This window comes from Pongo abelii, chromosome 7 (genome assembly GCF_028885655.2).
Source record: "Pongo abelii isolate AG06213 chromosome 7, NHGRI_mPonAbe1-v2.0_pri, whole genome shotgun sequence".
In the NCBI taxonomy this organism is placed as follows: Eukaryota; Metazoa; Chordata; class Mammalia; order Primates; family Hominidae; genus Pongo; species Pongo abelii.
The window spans coordinates 117,084,777-117,103,388 of NC_071992.2; the positions used below are offsets into that span (position 1 = coordinate 117,084,777).

General features: G+C 48.3%; 1 long non-coding RNA gene across 1 annotated transcript; it reads right to left on the reverse strand.

The window, feature by feature from the left end:
- Nucleotides 1-399: 399 nt before the first annotated feature.
- On the reverse strand, nt 400-6,577 carry LOC134761869 (uncharacterized). Its single transcript, XR_010141026.1, has 3 exons — nt 5,928-6,577; nt 4,926-5,111; nt 400-2,496 (listed from the first exon to the last, which is right to left on the reverse strand). It is a non-coding gene; the product is annotated as an uncharacterized LOC134761869 (long non-coding RNA).
- Between the last annotated feature and the right edge of the window lie 12,035 nt (nt 6,578-18,612).

An 18,612-nucleotide genomic window follows, 5' to 3' on the forward strand; every position in this document is an offset into this window, starting at 1 on the left:
AAAATTAGTCAGGTATGTGGTGGCATGTGCCTGTCATCCCAGTTACTCAGGAAGCTGAGGTGGGAGGATTGGCTGAACCCGGGAGGTCGAGGCTGCAGTGAGCTGTGATGGTGCCACTGCACTCCAGCCTGGGTGATAGAGTGAGACCTTGTCTCAAAAAAAAAAAAAAAAAAAAAAATCTTTACCAAAGGCCTAGCCCTTCCCTCCTGCAAAGTTCAACTCAACACACTCCCCCTCAGATGTGACTTGGGGGCTGACACAGCCCCAGGTCTGTTCTTCAAATATCTGCATCCCTTCTCTGCAACCACATATTATTTGAGTGTTTTGGGGTTTTGTTGTTGTTGTTGTTGTTGTTTGTTCATTTGTTTGTTTGATGCCCAGGAACTCTCTGGTCCTGAGTTTAAATTTTGGCTTCACAATTTACTGATTGACTGTGGGCAAGTCACTTAACCCCTGTAAACCTCAATTCCCTCATCAAAAAATAATTTATAGAAATGTTTCCCCCATATGTTGTCTCAGCAGCTCTTCAGGATAGTCCTAAAACCTAGCAATCGTGAGAAAGTCCTGCTTTACAAATGAAGGGACAGAGGCTTTGAGAAGTTATGCTGCCGCTCTGGAACACATGGCTAGTGACAGCACCTTGATGTGAGTCCAAACTTCCCTTTCTATGGGGTCAAGGGAGAATCCTTTTTCGTTTTGCTTCCCAAAACTGTTGTGAAGATCAAAGGACATCTTCATTTGTTTATTCAACAAACATTTATTGAGGCCACAGTGTGCCAACTTTGTCTCTTGCAGCAAAGGGTTCCATCAGCTATAAGGATCTGGGCAGATGTGAGCTGAGGGTCAGGGCACCATGCCCCAAGCAGGGAGCCTATAGGTCCTGGCAGAGTGACCCAGGCTGTAGCACAGCACCTAGCACAGAGTGGCTGCAGTCTCAGCCCAGTGATGAGCAGTCCTCTTCCCTCTTTCCAGGCCTATCTTCCTAGGCCCCTCACACTTCATCCTTACAACCACCCTGTTTGGGAGACATCATTAGCCCCATCTTACAGATGAAGAGAATATGGATCCCGGAGGGCAATGGTCACCTGGGAAGCTTTAAAAGCCCAGTGCTTAGGCTGAATCTCAGACAGTTAAATGAGGAACTGGGGGTGGGGAGAAGGGGTGGGCCCAGGCACTAGTAGTCCTTCTTCAGCTGTCCACCCAGTTCCAAGTGCAGCCCAAGACGAGAGTACTGGCTTAGTGGCTGGGCATCTACAGGGACTTCTGACAAATGCAGTGGATGAGTCCAGAAGCTGAGCTGTCAGCTTGCAAATTGTCCAGGTCCTTCGATTTCTCTTTCTTGAAGGCAGTGTTGGGGAGGCAGTGGTGTGGGGGAAGCAGTGTGTTTGGGGTGGTTCTGGAGCTCCCCTCTCGCCCGCCTCTGGCCTTTTCTAGCTGGGTGACCTTGGGCAAGTTGCCTTACCAATCCCAGCCTTTGTGTCTCAGGGATTTACTGGTGGCATTTGAGTAAAGCAATTGGTACTTATCAGAGGCTTCATAAGTATTGGTTGCCTCTCTTCTGGGTTTTTTTTTGAGATGGAATCTCGCTCTGTCACCCAGGCTGGAGTGCAGTGGCATGATCTCAGCTCACTGCAAACTCCACCTCTCGGGTTCAAGAGATTCTCCTGCCTCAGCCTCCCAAACAGCTATCACGCCTGGCTAATTTTTGTATTTTTTTTAGTAGAGACGGGTTTAACCATGTTGGCCAGGTTGCTCTCAAACTCCTGACCTCAGGTGATCCACCTGCCTGGGCCTCCCAAAGTGCTGGGATTACAGTCGTGAGCCACCGCACCTGGCCGGTTGCCTTTCTTCTTTTCCCCCACTTCTGCTGCCCAAGTTTGGGAGAATTCTGTTTATTCACACCTGCTCCAAAGGAAGTGAAATCCAGCTCATTTCTCCTTCTTATTGGTAGCATTGCCCAAGGGCTGGAGGGACCATGGGAATGGGCAGGGAGGAGCTTTGAGATGTGAGTGGAATACTGCTATCCACAATATGCAGCTTCCAGGACTGGCTGGTTCTTTTCCAAGTGTGGTCCAAGTCTGGGTGTGGAGAGTGAAATGAAGTAGAGACAGTCTGCTCTGGGCCATAGGTGCTTGCTAAGTGCTGGGGCTTCTTTAGTGGGGTGAGGGCAGTGGTCGTCTTTCTCTGTCCTTGGAAGTAAGTTTGAGAAGCAAGAATTAAGGGCTGCCTAGAGAGTCGGCTGGCCAAAATGCTGCCAGATATAACAACTTCACCCCCAGAGACAGGGTTACTCCAGGGTGAATCTTAGCACAGAGCCTGGTGCACAGTGGAAGGTCTGCCAATGCCTGCCTTGAAGGAGTATTCTATGTGCTTTTCTTCCCTTTTTCCCCCAGCTCTTCGTGCAGGATTTCTTCCCAAGCCTGTTAGAGGCATCCTCATTGTCTCAAGAAGTTCACGGTTTTTTAGGTCTTTGATTATTGTCTTAGTGAGCTTAATCTGCCATAACAAAATATTATAAACATCAGGAAAGGAATTTATTTTTTCATGGATCTGGAGGCTAGAAAATCCAAAATCAAGATCAAGATGCCAGAGGGGTCAGTGTCTGGCGAGAGCTCTCCGCTTGGGTTGCAGATGGCTTCCTTCTCTGAGAAAGAGAAGAGAAAGAAGAGAGACAGGAGACAAGAGAGGAAAAGGAAAGGAGAGGAGAGGAGAGGAGAGGAGGGGAGGGGAGGGGAAGGCAGGGGAGGAGAGAGAAGGGAAGGGGACAGAGAGAGAGAAAGAGTGCCCAAGCTCTGTGATCTATTCTGATAAAGGCACTAATCCCATCATGAGGGCCCCACCCTCATGACCTCACCTACTCCTAACTACCTTCCAAAGGCCCCATCTCCAAACACCATCACATCGAGGTTAGAACTCAAACATGAATTTGGAGGGAGTAAGGGCCACAATTCACTCCATAGCAAGAATCAAAAGGGAAGGCTTGAGGGATGCATGGTATGGAGTTTTTTAAATCGTAACAATAGACTAGAAAGACAAGAGACAAGAATGAGACTTCACTGACCTCCCCACCCCAGCACCCCACTACTGCTGCTGCCTCCACAAATATTCCAGCCCCAAAGACAAGGAGGGTTACCTGGAGGGGAGGGGTGGGGTGGGGTGGGGAGGAGACAGTTTGGAGAAGGTTAGAGACAAGAGACCAGAGTAGAAGGTGGAGGGGAGGAGAGGGGAGAGAGATGGGGCAAGGAGGAACAAGTCTGTGTGAGAAGAGTTGCCACACACGTGGGCCAGTGTCAGGCTCCCAGCCAGATACCAGGCCAGTGTGGAGACTAAATCCACGTCCTCTGGGAGGAGCCAATGCTTGCAAACCATTCCCCTGCCTCCAGGGGGCGCTGCTTAGCCCCAGGCTGGAGAGCCACATTGAATTAATTCAAGTAAAGTGTTTACACTAGCTCATGGCACTTCCCTGGCTCTGAACGTGCCTCTGTGCAAGGCTACCTGCGTGTACCCTGTGGATCAGATACTTGCTTGCACCCAAGGCTTTTCCTAAGCCCGTCTGAACTGCCCCATATAAACACTAATTTTCAAGGGTTAGGAAAGCCATAAACTCCCTCAAAAATAAATAGGGCCGGAGGCAGTGGCTCATGCCTATAATCCCAGTACTTTGGGAGGTCAAGGTGAGTGGATTGCGTGAGCCCAGGAGTTCAAGTCCTGTCTGGGCAACACGGCAAAACCTCTTCTCTACATTTTTTTTTTTTTTTAATTAGCTGAGCGTGGTGGTGCATGCCTGTAGTCTGAGCTACTTGGGAGGCTGAGGTAGGAGGATGGCTTGAACCTGGGAGGCAGAGGTTGTAGTGCGCTGAGGTCACGCCACTGCACGCGAGTGTGGATGACAGAGTGAGACCCTGTCTCAAAAAAGTAAAATTACATTAAATTAATAAATAGAAGAAAGCCTTTGCACCCAAAGGCAGGGTGCTAACAGGAAGGAAAAATCCCAGCCTCACTGCTCTGAGGGGTCAGGAGAGTAGGGAGCCCACTTCACTTGTTATATAACATTAATACATGTGATTATATAACATCAGCAGCACAGTGTAGCAGTTAGTTACCCAGGCCTGGGAGCCAGACTGACACCGTGTAGGTTCGGCTTTCTCCCTTCCTAGCAGTGTGATCTTGGGTAAGTTTCTCAATATCTCTATGCCTCTGGCCGGGCATGGTGGCTCATGCCTCTAATCCCAGCACTTTGGGAGGCCGAGGCGGGCAGATCACCAGGTCAGGAATTCGAGACCAGCCTGTCCAACATAGTGAAACCCCATCTCTATTAAAAATACAAAAACTAGCCGGGTGCGGTGGTGCACACCTGTAATCCCAGCTACTCGGGAGGCTGAGGCAGGAGAATCACTTGAACCCAGGAGGCGGAGGTTGCAGTGAGCCGAGATCATGCCACTGCCCTCCAGCCTGGGCAAAAGAGTGAGACTCCGTCTTGGAAAACAAACAAACAAAACACACACACACACATACACACACATATATACACATACACACACATATATATACATACACACATATATACACACACATATATGTGTATATATATATACCCACATATATATACACACACATATATGTATATATATACCCACATATATATATACACATACACACACATATGTACACACATATATACACACGTGTGTGTGTGTATATATATGTGTGTATGTGTATATGTATGTGTGTGTGTGTGTGTGTATATATATATATATGCTTCCGTTTCCTCTCCTGAGAGCTGGAGATGAAAATAATCATTCCCATCTCATGAGGTGATAGCAAAAATTAAATGAACGAATTCAAGTAAAGTGTTTAGCTCATGGCACACATAGTTATTGCTCAAAAGAATGTTAGCCATTCTGAGCGTCCATGGGGGCACTCACGACTCATGCCTGACAGCCAATCAGGAGAGAGGAGGCGTGGTCAAGGGCGAGTGGCTCGCAGGGAGCAGGCCTGGACCGAGATGGGGCAATCTTGGTCCCTCGCCCCCTGCGCTGCAGTTTCCTCCTTTGTAAAGTGCGAATTACGTAAAATAACACTTGCAAATCTCTTCATATAATATCCAACACCTAGTAAGTATAAGACAAATATTTACGTTTACATTTTTTCAGACAGGAAAACTGAGGCACAGAGGTTACAAACTTGTCCAAGTTCACAGCACAGGAAGTAGAAATGCTGAGATTTGAGCCAAGGCAGTCTGCCCCCAGAGACATCTGTGCTTGCACTTCAAGCGAGTTGTTGAAAATGTAATTTATTTTTTGTTAACTTTTTTCCTTGCGGGCTGTTAACAGGATAAGATGACATTTGCCAAGCAAAGGGATAAATCTGTCTTAAATCTAATTTTCAGTGTATTTTTTTCTCTATCCTCTGTTGATAGACTAGCAGCCTTTAAACTAGAGATTATATAAAAATCCATTCGAGCTGGCATCCATCTAGACATAATAGACCCTTCTGGGTGTTCATGTCTATTAGTGACTGATAGGCTTAAGTTACAATATATCCAGATCCACACACCATAACAACATACCTACACAATCAAAAGGTAGAAGAGTGTCAGCTGATGCTGCTTATTTCGGGTGGTATTGGATAACACAAAAGTACAAAGGAAGAGTTTAGAAGCTTCTAGGGAACTACTGTAAAGGTTTGGCCTGTGCTTAGAAACACAGACTTGGGGGCCTGGTGATTCTGGGTTGACTCCCACCTTTGCCAACTGCTAGCTGTGTCTTCTTGGGCAAATTCCTCAACTTACTGTCATTCAGTGGTAGCCATATGTGGTTAACACATCTGTGTTCATGCGATCTTCTACAAAATCAAAGTGAAGTGTACCAACCTCCTGCTGAAAAAACCCCAGGGGCACTTATTAAATGTAGGTTTCATGGCTTTACCCAGTTCTGCTGAATCTCATCCTCTGGGAACAGCACTGCAGAATCTGCATTTCTGACAAGGCTTCCAGATGACAAGGCTGACAAGGTCAGCCGACTCAGCCTGAACCCCCATACCTCAGGCGGGTATGGGATTGGGGCAGCAGAGGAACTTTTTGGGCCATGCTGCTACAGGTCTGTCTTGGAGCTTTGCCTCCAGCCCCTGGACGGGTGATTAGAGCAACGAGCCCTTTGGGGGCGGCATCCTCAGGGCTGGCGGCTGCAAGCTGGCTGGCTGCGTGACTGCTCTGGGTGACCATCGTGACGGACCTGCACTGGGTGAGGGCGGCCTGACTCCCCCCTTCCCTAAAGGGCTTTGTAGAATAGAAGCCACCTTCCCCTGGCTTTTGTCCCTGCCACCGCATTGGACTCGCCAGCTTCAGGAAAGGGCCTCATCCTTCCGGGCGGGGCCATATGGCCGCCCGCGGGCTCTGCAGCCGTGACTCAGCTCGGGAAGGCTGGCGCTCAGGCCTGGGGCCCGGGGCTGTGCGGGCACCAAACAAAGGAGCGCTCGCACGAGCCCTCCCAGGGCCGCGCCACACCTGCGGGGCCGCCTTGCTCTTTTCCCTCCAGGAGCCGCACTGGCTGTTGCGGGGCAGGCAGGGCCCGCTGCTGCTGCAGTTGGCTCCGCGGCCGCCCCCAGCCGCCCCCGCCCTGTGAGTCACCCGCTCCCGGCCGCGCCGCCGCCCAGCTCGCTCTCACGCCTCTGAGCCTGCGCGCACCGCTCGCCGAGCCAGGTTCCCTCGGCAAGGGGCGCTCGATGCGGGCGGGGATCCGCAGAGGTCGCGGTCTTCCTTGGCTGCCGGACAGCCCGCGTTCCCAAGGAGGAAACCCCTGCCCCTCCGTCCCGTCGCGCGCACCGGCGGAAAGGACACCCAAACTATCACCGTCCTGTCACTGTGTCTCCCCGCCTCCCTGATGCTGGTCACACCCTCCTGCGCTGGCTCTGTCTCGGGAGCGGGAGGCAAGTCGCTGGTGGCCACCTCCCCCCACTGCCTTCAGGATTTCCCCTTCTCCTGCCTAACGCTTCTCAGAGGTGGCTGTCCATTAGAATCACTGGGAGCTGTAAAAATTCCTGATGCCCAGACCAATGAACTCAGAGCCACGGGGGTGGAGCCCGGGCACCACTTGCATTTTGTAAAGTTCCGCAGGTGACTCGGCTGTTCAGCCAGAGTGGCGAACTACGGACCCAGACCTAGGCTTCCCAAACTTTGATGGGTTTGAAATCCCCTGGGATCTTGTTAAAATGCAGACCTCCACTCAGTAGGTCTAGGGAGGGGCCTGAGAGTGCGTATTTCTAACAAGCTCCCCGGTGATGCTACCGCTGCTGGGCTGAAGGTGACATTTGGAGCCACTCAACACCCGCTGGCCCTTTACCTCTCCTCTTGTGTGGAAATAGAGAGGGCGTGGGCGCTGCAGCAGATGGACAGGGGTTTGAATTCCCCCTCTGCCACTCGCTAGTTAGGCGGAATTGGGCACAGTTCTTTGTGTATAAAATGGGGTGGGGGTGGGGAGCAACACTCTGCACGTTTCTAGTGAGGAGGAGGCGAGATTTTGCCTGGAAGATTCCTGGTGCCCTGAGTCCTGGGTGAAGGTCAGCTGTATTGGATGCTTTCGCCTCTCTAGTGGCCCTCTTGGCTGAGTTGGCCAGGGAATGACAGAAGCAGAGGAAGGAAGCTTCCAGGCCCCCTCCTCTCCTCTCTCATAGGAAAACTAGGCTGAAAACCATTACACTCCACTGCCTCCCCCGGGGCTGGAAGGGAAGGGCGGTATTGCTGGGATGTGGGAGCTGAGGGATGGGGGACCAAGAGCCCTGAGCGTCCCAGAGGAGGTTAGTGGGATTCTGGGGGGGCCTGAAGCCCGGATAAAACAGGTCTCCTGGGGCAGACGCTGAGGGTTACAGGGGGACCTGGCAGATGCTAAGAGCCACAGAAGGCCAGAGAGTAGGAGGCCACCTGGTCAGGACACAAGGAAAAGGGGTGGAAGTAGGAGAGGGGACAGACTCTGTGTGGGGAGTCTCAGTTCCTCCTCGGAAATGTTGTAGCAGAGCATTAATTGTACCGATTTCCTGGAAGCCATCTGAGGCTGAATCTCACCCCTCCTGCTCACTAGTTGGGTGGCCTTGGGCAAGGAGACTTAAGCTCTCCGGTCCTCAATTTCTCCATCTGTAAAATAGAGTTATTATCACTGGTAACTCACAGGATGCTGTGAGGACTAAACAAGGCAATCTTGCAAAGCCCTCAAGTCAGCAGCTGACACACAGTGAACCTCCTATAGGTGATGATGATGATGATTCCCATTGCACAGATGGGCAACCTAAGGCTCAGAGGGCTTAAGTAACACCCAGGTCTGTGCTCGCCTGTCATGCAGGTGGAAAAGTGCCTCTTAGGCTCTCATTAGATCTGGACACACCTTTTAACCAGTGTTCTGAATTGGCCTAGGGCCGATCGTGCATGCTGGTGGCGAAGTCCATTCTTGGTCTGGTTCTCCTGAGGCTCCAGCCAGAATATGTCTCATTTAGTGGCTCAGTGAAGGGGTTGGAAGTCAGAGGCTCTGGATGAAAGCTAGCTGCCTTCCTCAAGACTGGTAGTGGGGCCACGTGTCATGAGATTGTGTGTGATGTTAGATGTGCGAAGGTTCCGTTAGGATCTGTCCAAATACCAGGCACAGTTAGGATTTGTTCTTATTAGTGCACATGAGATTGTAAGACCACACTTTCTGTTAAATCACAATGTAGCTCTGATGAACAGCTCAGTAGGCAGGGTTTTTTTAAAAACAAACTTTCTTCCACTTGGAGCTCATGGACATGGAGCAAGGGACCTGGAGCTGAGAAGTGGAGCTCTGGTCCTAGGGCCACCTGTCTGGGTTCCCAAAGTCCCCTCGGAATGCTGTAACCCCGCACTGTTCTAGAATCATTGCTTTTCATGTCCTTCTCCCCGCCCCTAGACAGTCAGCCCTTTGAAGGCAAGGACTATGTCCTATTCCACCTTGAATTCTCATCACCAAGCAGAACGCCTGACACCTAATCTAGTCAGTGTTTACTAAGTGCTCACTAAGTGCTCATTATCAATGCAAGAATAACAGAGCTATGGAACCTGGCAGGCACCTCATTTCTCTGGGCCTCAGTCTTCTCATGCAGAACTTGGGATTGGACTAAATTGGATCTCCTAGGCTGCCTCTGACTCTAACAATTCTCTGATTTAAATTATTCTTCATCTGGATGTAATCCACCTTGCTTTTCCATCCCAGGTACACATTTTTACATTTGACCTTGAATTTGTGGTTTGCTCCTTGCTCAGGTGGGTGGACAATCTTGATAAAATGATTATAAATGCTCTGCTAGTTGAGGCCTGAAATTCCTTTATCACTAAATTCTTCTTGACGAGGCCATTGGTCTGTTTTTCACTAGAGGTAGATTGGGCTGATCATTTTAGGTGGATGGAACGAGTTTTCTCTTCCCCACTCACCTTGGCAGCCTCTGTAACATCCTTGGGCTCATTGCCTCTGTGTCCTCAGTGGAGTGACCACCCTCTGCCCCTTTTCTTTGCCTGGGCTTCTCTCTTGGCAAAGAGAATGTGCAGGCTGTTTAGATTAAGAGAAGGTGCCCTCCGCCCCCAACTGGACTCGACAGGTCACATAGGCCCACGAGACTGTCATCTCCCACAGGAAAAGATGAGTGATGCCAGCCCCCGTCCCTGCTAAAATACTTCCCACGTTTAATTGTTAGGCTAAGAGAGTCAAAACACAACATACTGTCTAAAGGGAATCTTTTCCCTTCCAGGAAAGCAGCCATAGTGGGATTTTCTGTAATATTAGCTTAACACCTGGCTATCTGCCACTACAAGTCACTATGTGTGAGAGTCTGCAGAAATGGCCATGAACAGGCCATCCCTGTATTCACATGCTATTCCTCTCATCACAGGGTGGAGTCAGTGCCCCTCCCCTTGAAACTACGCTGCTCGTGACTGGCTTTGGCCCAAAGAATGAGATAGAGGGGCGCTGTTCCAGTTCTAGGCCTCAACTTACTGGCTTGGCAGCTTCTATTTTCCCTCTCTTGCCACCCTGTGCCACCATATAAAGTCCAGGTTGTCCTGCTGGGCAGAGGGCCTGCAGCCAACCCCAGGGCCCCAAGTATGAGAGAGGCCCTAGTCACAGAGAGATGCCCTAGTCATAATCAGGCCAGCCTGGCCAATGCCACATGGAATCATTCCCAAATGGTACTTCTGGGCTCTGCCCAAAGTCCTGCCCCACAGAATTGGGAGCAATACAGATGGTTTTGTGGTTTAAGCCACCAAATTTTAGGGTGGTTTTCTAGATAGCAATAGTCAACAGAAACACCATACTCTAATTTCTTCATTTGCAAAATGGTGGATCTACCTTGCATCTTTAAGGTCAGGCCAGTGCCTCTGTAACTCATGTCCAGCTCCCTTTCCATAAATGAGCATTTTAACATCTGGCCCCAAACAAGAGTTTGAAATTAGGAAAAAACTCCCCTAAAGCCCAGAAACTACCACTAATACAACTAGAATTCATCAGGGAAAACAGAAGAATGTGCCATCTCAAAGCACTGGCTTTGGAGTGGAGTTCCCTGGCTTTGAGTTCCAGTTCTGCCGGATCCTGGCCATCTGATCTTGGACAACAAGTTTCTTTCTACAAGTCTCAGTCTCCTTATCTGTAAAATAGAGTAATAATAGTATCTACTTACAGCATTAATGTGAGGATTTAGTAAGATAATGTCAGCACATTGTTTAGCATGGTGCTTGCATGTCAAGGGCATTTAATGAATGGTAGCCCCTCTTTTTGTTGGAGCCTATAATATTTTTTGCTTTTACGTCTGTCTAGAGAGGGAGTAAAAAATAACCAAAACACAATAGCCCCACCCTGCCCCCCAGCCAATAAGAAAATGAAATCGCACATCACCAGGGCACTCATAGCAATGGTAAATATCATCTCTGTAGGTTCAGAGAAATTTAAAGGATTTTTTCAGTGTTAAAAAAAAAATTGTGTGGGAGGGGCAGAGGGAAGAGGCTGGATAATGACTTACTTTTGTTTCTAAAAGGTAATAATGCTCCTTGAATTTATGATTAAAAGAAGGTCAGATAAAAAGGATTAAAAATTAATTTCTGGCTTTGTCAAAGCACAAGAAAGCAGGATGTTGATAAGCACATTTCTCAAGAAAAATAATAGTGGAATAAGAAAAATCAGAACCTATCCTTCTACCATCTGCCACAGATGATTTTGTAGCTTTCTACAAGAATCTTATTACCATCTTCTAAGAGGCTGATTGTAGTCACCAGCACAACGATGAAGACAGGGGCACCACCACCCACACATGCCCACAGCATCCGCCTGCTCTGGCAGCGAGGTGGCTGCATGGGAACTTGGTCCTCTCTCCCAATTTCCTCACTCCTATACAGGAATGCAATAGTCAGACGAAAGCTCTGCCTCAGCAAGGAGAGAGTTACTCTTTAGAAAATAGCTGTTTCAGGCAGTGAGAACAATGAGGAGAGACTGGCCTAGAGGAGACGAGAATAACACTTCAAACCCACATTTGCTTCTAGTTCTGGGCCTCCTGGGTCTCCTCTCTCCCAGCCTAATCAAGTGCTACATTTTCTGGAACTTCTAAAACCTGGGACTGCCAGATCTGAGGTGCAGGAAAAATGTACCCTCCCCTCTTCCAACTCCTCAAATCACCTGCCCACCTTGTTTTCCAAAGGAAAGCAAGACAATACAAGACTGTTCTCAAGTGGCTGTCACCTACTCAGGGGCTATGAAAAGAATTTAGAGCTTTGAGGTGAAAATGTCACAGGAGAAAATGAGGTGAAGACCAGGAGATGATTTTTGAAGAAGTTTTAAGAAATTCAGATTTTTTTTTTTACCATCTCTTTAATTCAGTTTTTCTGAATAAGTGTGTGAGGCTGGAACATGTGCATGTGTGTGTGTGTATGTGTGTGTGTGCATAGACATATGCTGCATACATATATACACACACGCATATATACACCATATGTATGCACACACACATATATATACATATGCACATACATGTGAATGAAACAAATGCCACCCAGTGATTTACTCTGTCCAGGAAGGCTTGAATCCATGAGAGTCTAGAAATGCACTAAACCCTTCAGGCACTCATGATTCAAGCGGACCTTTTCACTGGGTCTAGAATTGTAAAGACTCAAGCCCAAAGGGTAGCTTGATCTGGTCCAGCATGATTTTAATTCGGAGTCTTTGGTCTCCTTGTCTAGAGATGTTCTAGTTCCCCAAGCAAAATGCTGCCCATCTGGTGTCTCCTTGACTCTAAACACTCTGGCCACATGAGCTGGCGGTTTTTCTTTGAAGGAGTCTTTAAAAGACACATGAGCCAATAAGTACCCTACAGGGAGGGTGATAAAGTAAAAATAGACCACATAAGCTCGGGTGGTCAGTTCATTTAAATGCCACGAGACCTTGCATTGGAACTTTTTTTTTTTTTTTTGAGACTGAGTCTCTCTCTGTTGCCCAGGCTCTGTGCAGTGGCACAATCTCGGCTCACTGCAAGCTCCGCCTCCCAGGTTCAAGCAATTCTCCTGCCTCAGCCTCCCGAGTAGCTGGGACTAGAGGTGCCCGCCACCATGCCCAGCTAATTTTTTGTATTTTTAGTAGAGACGGGGTTTCACCGTGTTAGCCAGGATGGTCTCGATCTCCTGACCTCATGATCTGCCCTCCTTGGCCTCCCAAAGTGCTGGGATTACAGGTGTGAGCCACTGCACCCGGCCGCACTGGAACTTTTAACCTGCTAGGTTCATTATTCGTAAAGCTAACTGACAATACTGAATTACTTTCAGGAGAGTCTTAGCTAAGGCTGTGACAATTGCCAGTAGTGGAAACTAATACGAATCTTTAAAAGTTTAATAATGGGTGGGCCCAGACAACAGTGAACAGTGAGCGAGGGGCTCAAATGAAGCCACCAGAGCTTTCCATCTCTTGGTTTTTACCTCTCTCTGCAGCCTCTGTTCTCACTCATGGCTGATGGGCAAAGGTGGCTAAGGAGGCACAGCTCCGTGCGGATGTCCTTACAACTTTGCAGCCCCCAAGGAAAAAGAGGTTGTTTTCCCAGTATCTACTGTAAAACCTAAGAGGAAAATTTTGGGTTGCTGCAGCTTGGATCATGCATTTATCATTTGGACCACCTCTGAGGACAGGGAGTTGCAGTCTGTGAGCCGCATAGGGAGTGGGTCGGGCAGTAACTTTAAGGAAGTGGGGGCAAAAGAAACTGTGCTCACAAAAAAACAAGTGTTTGCCTCATGTGCATAAACTACATTCAGTATTGACTAGATCTTTCTCTTCTCTTCTTTCAGACGTGGATTTTATGGAATAGATGCTATGTGGTGGAATCCCGAGTCACGGCCAAACAGCAAATGCCAGCAAGAGTAGAGTAGGAAGCATTTCTGTGTACAGTTTGGGAAAAAGTCCATTCCTCACTTGGTTTCATTCCTGGCCTGAGCCGCTGTGTCCTCCACCTGAAGCCCTGACCTCTCCGTTACTGACTGGATCCCAATGTGCCACAGTTCACCTGCATAAGGAGGGGGTCGAAGGTATGTCCACACCCTGCGACCAATTGTTGCCATGGCTGCAGGTGTAAGAGACAGACCTACTCTCTTCAGCCACCGGTTGATGCCACAGATCCCTGACTGTGACATCTGGAGCCAGTTCACCTGGTTGTGTAGATTCAGAAATGTTTATTCCTCTTCCCTCTGAGGCCTGCATGTTCTGACCCTGTGGCTTACGTAACAATACTAGCTAATATCACTGCGATCCATGCACTGTTCTAAGCACTTAAATTATATTAATTTATTTTACTCACATTGCCCTATGTGGAATGTATAATTATTGTTATCCCCACTTTACAGACAAGAAAACTGTGAGAGGCTAAGTAATTTGCTGAGGTCATATGACATCTAAATGGCAGAGCTCAGAAACCTCAGGGATTAGAGTGAAGTGGGTAAGTATACAGACCCTGGAGTCAGACCAGCTTCATCATACTGTTTGACCTCGGGCGACGGTGTAATTTCTCTGAGCCTTGTCTCGTCATCTGCAAAATGGAACTTCACATTCTCAGTGTATTCCAGGCATTCTCTGTCTTCTTCTTGGCCTACTTTCTCCTCCTAGGTCATCTCCTTCCATCTTGTAGCTTTAAAAGCTACCTATATACTGATGATTTGCAATGTTGGATCTTCAGGCTCACTCTCCCCCATGAACCCCTAATTCTTTTAGCCACTTGATCATTTCTGCTGGAACATCCATTTGCATTGTACAGCTGGTGAAAGGGAACTACTGCTTTTCCTTACCCACATCTTTCCTCCCCATCATCCCAATCTCAGTGTGTGGTACCAGCATCTACCCAGTTGCTCAGGTGAAGAGCCTAGAATTATAATTGAATTTCTCTTTTTGCTCACCCCATAATCAATCTTTTATTAAATCCTCTTGGCTAACCCCTAAAATATTCCTGAATGCAGATCACCTTCACTGTTTCCAGTCATAGCGGTCATCCCAGCCTACGATCTCCAGCCTTAATCACTACATGACCTTCTAATGGGTTTCCCTGCCTCCGTCCTTGCTGTCAATTACATCATCTTCACATCTCTGCTTAAAACCCCTCCATGGCTTCCTGCTGCTCCAGGCGAAAATCCAAACTCCTTTCCGTGGTCTACGTGGTCCTACTTCACCTGGTCTCTTCTTCCTCCTCCATGCCCTCCTACCTGCTCTCTCCTTGTTCCCTGACAGCAGGATGTTTGTCTATTGTGTTCACTGCTGGATCCTCAGAGCCTAGAACGGTGCCTGACACCGTTTTAGATGGTGTTTTGCTCTTGTTGCCCAGGCTGGGGTGCAGTGGTGCGATCTCAGTTCACTGCAACCTCCACCTCCTGGGTTCAAGTGATTCTCACACCTCAATCTCCCAAGTAGCTGGGATTACAGGCATGTGCCACCACACCTGACTAATTTTTTGTATTTTTAGTATAAACAGGGTTTCACCATGTTGGCCAGGCTGGTCTCAAACTCCTGACCTCAGGTGATCTACCTGCCTCGGCTTCCCAAAGTACTGGGATACAGGTGTGAGCCACTACGCCCAGCCACCACCACACTTTTTTCCTGTCCCAGGGCAGTTGCACCTACTGTTCCTTCTGCCTCTAGTCTCTTCCCGAAGCTCTGCGGTGCCACATCTTCCCTGTCTCTCAGGTCTTAACTCAGTTGTGAGCTCCTCAAAGAGACCATCCCTGAACATCAAAGCAGAATAGCACCCTTCCACAGTGCTCCAGCATATCACTCCATTTCCCATAGCACCACGTACGAGCACCTGAAATAATCTTCAGGTTTTCAGGTTTTTTTTTTTTTTTTTGAGACAAGGGTCTCGTTCTGTCACCCAGGCTGGAGTGCGGTGGTGCAATCTCATCTCACTGCAACCTCTGCCCCTCAGGCTCCCACCTCAGCTTCCTGAGCAGCTGGGACTATAGGTGGGTGCCACCACGCCTAACTCTTTGTATTTTTGGTAGAGACAGGGCGCGATGTTGCCCAGGCTGGTCTGGAACTCCTGAGCTCTATTGATCCACCTGCCTCGGCCTCCCAAAGTGCTGGGATTACAAGCATGAGCAAATGCGCCTGGCCTAATTGTCAGTGTTTATTTAGGTTGAATTGCCCATCTTCCCCCATGAGAATGTGTCTTACTGACAGGGACCTTGCTTGTCTTATTCATTGCTCTATCCTAGCACCCAGAATAGTGCATGGCACTTAATAGGTGCTCAATAAGCAATTGTGAGCTGACTGATGTGCACTTAAGGTTGTTGTTAAGATTAAATGTATATTAAAACACTGCTTTGGAAAACTAGCTGTTTCTTTTTTCTTTTTCTTTTTTTTTTTTTTTTTTTTGAGATGAAGTCTTGCTGCATTGCCCAGGCTGGAGTGCAGTGGCGTAATCTCGGCTTACTGCAACCTCCACCCGCTGAGTTCAAGCGATTCTCCTGCCTCAGCCTCCAAGGAGCTGGGACTGCAGGCGTGTACCACCACGCCTGGCTAATTTTTGTATTTTTAGTTGAGACGGGGTTTCACCATGCTGGCCAGGCTGGTCTCAAACTCCTGACCTCAAGTGACCTGCCCACCTCGGTCTCACAAAGTACTGGGATTACAGACGTGAACCACCATGACCAACCAAAACTGGCTGTTTCTAATAAACTGAATCATACACTTACAGGGAAAGCATTCTACTCCTAGGAATATACACAAGATAAATGAACACACACATCCAGAGGAGGCTTTGCACAAGAATGGTCATAGCAGCCTGATTCAAAATAGTAAAAAACTGGAGGCCGGGCATTGTGGCTCATGTCTGTAATCCCAGCACTTTGAGAGGCCGAGGTGGGTGGATCACAAGGTCAGGAGATCGAGAACATCCTGGCTAACATGGTGAAACCTCGTCGCTAATAAAAATACAAAAAATTAGCCGGGCGTGGTGGCAGGCACCTGTAGTCCTAGCTACTTGGGAGAGTGAGGCAGGAGAATGGCATGAACCCGGGAGGCGGAGCTTGCAGTGAGCCAAGATCGTGCCACTGCACTCCAGCCTGGGCAACAGACAGACTCTGTCTCAAAAAAAACACAAAAAAACAAAACTGGAAATAACCCAAGCATTCATCAATAAGGAAATACACAAACTGTGGTCTGTTCGTAAGTGAAATATTGCTGACCATATTTAAGAATGACCACATTTAAGAATGACTTAAGTGATACACACAATCACATGGGTGAATTTCACAGACAATATGTTGGCCAAACACAGCCACACAGAAAAAGGACATATTGTGCGATTCTATTTCTATGAAATTCCAGAATAGAGGAAGTTAACCTGGCTGTGCCTAGTGACCCCTTTCCAGTGCTACCTGCGGGCTGAGAATGACGCACACAGCTTTTTTGATACCTGGAAGTGAGACAAACTCATAAGATGGGGTAAGGATTTGCATTCACAAATGGTGGAGGGGTCAGTGCGGATAATGCTGGTGGAAAGAATGTCTATAGCCTCAGTAATTTTGGGAAGCTATGTGCAAGGCAGCCCGGGCCAACAAAGGTTTGTGGAACAGCTGGAAAAACACAGAGCTTTCAAAGAACACCAAGGAGGATGCTGCGGCTTCACGCAGAAATCAGATCTGGAAATGTAATGCACACGAAGAGTGTGACCCCAGCAGTGACCGTTGCTGTGGCAGGTGGCTTCCTGCCCAGCTGGAGGGAGGAGGGTTGCTGGGGGGAAGTGTGGTAAATCTTTTCCTGTCCTGCGGGCCCTTGTCCTCCAGGCGGCACGGGCCTGGGGTGTTCCTCCCTCTAGTGGTAAGCAAAGCTCCTTCGGGGGCCCTTTTTCAATTCGTCTGAAACTACGCAAAGAGTGAACAAAACAGGAAGAGGCCTGTCAGGTGTCTATGTAAGAACCAACCAAAAGATCAAGACTCCTTCCTACTCCAAGCTGCTGGCGGTAGTGCACAGAATGGGAAACGCCCTCTGTGATCCTCTAGCGGCAGTGTCTCCCCAGCTTGCCCGTCGGCCCTCCATGGTGCTGCAGCAGTGGCTTTAGCCAGTTGGGAAACCCAGAGATCCAAATTAACTGCTCAGTGTGCGACCAGAGTCTTGTGAAACCTACAGTAAGCTGAATTCAGAAAATGTGCGATGACGAGGCCACAGAGAAAGAGCGAAGGGAACAGGCTCCTTGGGGACATGGATATGCTCCACAGGGGCCATTTGCTTCCACTGGGAATTATGTTAATCCTGTGCGGGTATTTACTGTGGCTTCCCTCCTCAAATGCACTGCCCTCCAACTGATCAAAAAGTCCCCACTTTCTGGAGGGTTGGGAATGTGTTTATTGTTCTCAATAATATCCAGTTTTGGATGTGAGGGCGATCTGGCTGCGACATCTGTCACCCCATTGATTGCCAGGGTTGATTCAGCTGCTCTGGCTGGCTAGGCGGGTGTCTCTTTCCTCCCTTGCTGCTCCATGTGCACCCTCCCGAAGCCTCATGCTCAGTGGAAGAGGACGACCATCTCCAATAGAGGACGACCGGTCTTCGGTTAAGGGTATAGAGTAGCTGTGCTCCCCTGCTAGAACCTCCAAACAAGCTCTTGATAATATCCAGTCTTAAAAAAAGGATCTGTTACATGTGCTTCAGAACAAGTGGATAAGTACAATTGAAGATTCCATGTATAATTTCAATCATCTTTTAGTTAAAAAAAAAATTTAACCAAAAGCATTTCCATAAGAGCTACTCCAACCTGGAGATCACCAAGTAAAACGGAGAAGGGCCAAAAGTTTGAGAAAATGGATTTCAATTTGAGCTGAAATACTAAGTAGAGTCCTACCTAAAGTTGACTTTATCCCCAAGTGAAATGGAGAGAAATCAAGAGGGTAACATATGAGATCAGTCAACCGTGGGCGTGACAGGGAGTCAGTGCATAAGCAGTTTTAGAGAATCAACAGCCTGCAATTCCATCAAGATAGTTGAGAGACAGACCCAGGCATCATCCTAGCAAAGCGACAGCCTTCGTCACTTGCAGTGGCTAAAAGATGCAAAGACAAGACACCATCAAGCCCAAATCTTATTGGTTACAAAAATGGCTGAATCTAATAAT